We start from the raw sequence: 2,873 nt of genomic DNA on the forward strand, positions 1-2,873 counted from the left end.
TTCTAGCATGAGCTAAATTTTCTTCATTCTAGGAAAACGATGTAACCTATTTCCGAACTATGCATGATTGTCTATGCTAATTTAATGCAATTCTCTCTTTGTTTATCTGATTTATTCTGAATTTATTGCTTCTAATTAACTGGCCATTGATTAGATGATAAGTAATCTTGTGATTTGCTATCGAAAGAGGGAATCATAGGGTAGATCTTGGATATTTCTGCATAGGTAAGTATAGAGATCGAAAGACTTGTATGAACCTATGTAGTAATTAAATCATTGGTCTTATTGCGTTCTTGATTATTGAATTTGCATATTCTTGTGTGAATTGATAACCAAGAGTCAATTCCAATTGACTATCGAAAGAGGCTTTTGGATGAATTAGAGATTTGCTAATAGACAAAAGAGATTTAAATTAAATTAGCTGGATGAGAAAAGCATAGTGAAGAAGTAGGTGAAATCGATTTCCTAGAAGTTTTCTTCCCATTAATTTGATCTTCGAATGTCAGTGTTTTTTCCTTTGCATATTTTTCTTTGAGTTGATCTAGTTTAAATTGCAACTACAAAAATCTTAGTGATTCCTCTAGATAAAATCAAGTTTAGTATAATTTTGGTATTTGGCAAACGTAAGGTATTAATCCCTGAGGACGATACTCTTCTTATTACTTTACTATAAAACTACAATACTGTGCACTTGCAGTTTTGCACCGGTCAAGTTTTTGGCGCCGTTGCCGGGGATTGGTTTATTCTTATTCTTTTTGTCAATATCGATACAAAGTAATCTTGGTTTTAATTTAGAATTTTGTTTTAATTTGTTCTACAGGTGTGTTTTTGACATTGGATGCACCGTGCTAGATCTCGTGATATTATTCCTGTTGATCCGGAGATTGAAAGAACTCTTAGATCACTAAGAAGAAATAAGATACTAGCTATGACTGAAGAAGATCGTGAGGTACTACCACGCACCTTGAAGGACTATGTACTGCCAGTTGTGAATGGAAATTACTCGAGCATAATGAGCCAGCCAATTAATGCCAACAACTTTGAGCTCAAACCAGCTTTGATTAGCATGGTGCAGCAGGCTCAATTCAGCGGATCAACACTGGATGATCCCAATATTCATTTGGCTATGTTCTTGGAGATTTGTGACACTGTGAAGATCAATGGTGTTACTGAAGACACCATTAGACTGAGATTGTTTCCTTTCTCTTTGAGGGACAAGGCTAGAGGTTGGCTACAATCTCTACAACCGGGAAGCATCATTAGTTGGCAGGACATGGCTGAGAGGTTTCTTACTAAATTCTTCCCTCCTGCAAAAACAGCCCAACTTAGGAGTGAGATTGGCCAGTTCAAGCAAAATGATTTTGAGTCACTCTATGAAGCGTGGGAGAGGTATAAAGACTTGGTTCGACGTTGCCCATAACATGGATTGCCAGATTGGTTGCAAGTTCAGATGTTCTATAATGGGTTAAATGGGCAAACTCGAACTATAGTTGATGCTGCTTCTGGTGGAACTTTGATGTCGAAGACAGCTGAAGGTGCTACTGCACTTTTGGAAGAAATGGTCTCAAACAACTATCAATGGCCAACTGAGAGGACTTTGGCTAAGAAGGTTGCTGGAATTCATGACTTGGAGCCGATAGCAGCCCTTTCCGCTCAAGTAGCTACTCTATCTCATCAGATTTTAGCCTTGACAACACAAAGGATACCACAAAGTACAGAATATGTTGCATCTACAAGTATGATAGTTCCAAGCAATGAGGCGAGTCAAGAACAAGTTCAATATGTCAACAATCGGAACTACAACTATCGTGGTAATCCTATGCCAAATTACTATCATCCAGGGCTTAGAAATCATGAGAATTTGTCATATGGAAATACAAAGAATGTGTTGCAACCTCAACCTCCTCCAGGATTTGATAGCCAACCAAGTGAGAAGAAGATGTCACTTGAGGATGCCATGATTTCCTTTGTTCAGGAGACCAATGCAAGGTTTAAAAAGACTGATTCACGGTTGGACAACATTGAGACTCATTGTAGCAATATGGGAGCCACTATGAAGAATCTTGAAGTGCAAATTGGGCAACTAGCCACTACCATCAATGCCAAACAAAGAGGAGCTTTTCCTACCAACACTGAAGTGAATCCAAAGGAACAATGCAAGGTCATCACACTTAGGAATGGAAAAGAAATTGAGAGGGCACCATTAAAGGAGAGCAAGTCCACCCCTACCGCTGCGAACAATGGCCAAAGCAAAGATCAAGTAGAAGAAGAGGAGATTGTCAATGATACACTAGAGGAGACTGACTTGCCTCCTACAATTTCATTTCCTGACAATCCTCCTATTCTTGCTCCTCCACTTCCTTACCCTCAGCGTTTTCAAAAGCAAAAACTAGATAAGCAATTTTCTAAGTTTTTGGATATTTTTAAGAAAATTCACATTAATATTCCTTTTGCAGATGCTTTGGAAAAAATGCCAAATTATGTCAAATTCCTGAAGGACATCATTTCCAAGAAGAGAAGATTGGAAGAGTTTGAAACAGTGAAGCTCTCTGAAGAATGCAGTGCCATTCTTCAAAAGAAATTGCCTCAAAAATTAAAAGATCCGGGGAGTTTCACTTTGCCTTGCACTATTGGAGATTCATTTTTTGATAGAGTCTTATGTGATCTCGGTGCTAGCATTAATCTTATGCCACTTTCTGTTTGCAGGAAATTAGGACTTGGAGAGATGAAGCATACAACAATTTCCTTGCAACTAGCAGATCGATCCATCAAGTATCCACGTGGGATCATAGAAGATGTATTGGTAAAGGTGGATAAATTCATTTTCCTTGCTGATTTTGTGGTGTTAGATATGGAGGAAGATAAAGATGTCC

The 2,873-nt window shown here is 38.2% G+C and overlaps 1 non-coding gene across 1 annotated transcript; it reads right to left on the minus strand.

Annotated features, from left to right (window-relative positions):
- Positions 1 to 1,321: 1,321 nt before the first annotated feature.
- Positions 1,322 to 1,428, minus strand: LOC122274844. The gene has a single exon (XR_006228386.1). It is a non-coding gene; the product is annotated as a small nucleolar RNA R71 (small nucleolar RNA).
- Between the last annotated feature and the right edge of the window lie 1,445 nt (positions 1,429 to 2,873).

This window comes from Carya illinoinensis, chromosome 8 (assembly GCF_018687715.1).
Source record: "Carya illinoinensis cultivar Pawnee chromosome 8, C.illinoinensisPawnee_v1, whole genome shotgun sequence".
Lineage (NCBI taxonomy): Eukaryota > Viridiplantae > Streptophyta > Magnoliopsida > Fagales > Juglandaceae > Carya > Carya illinoinensis.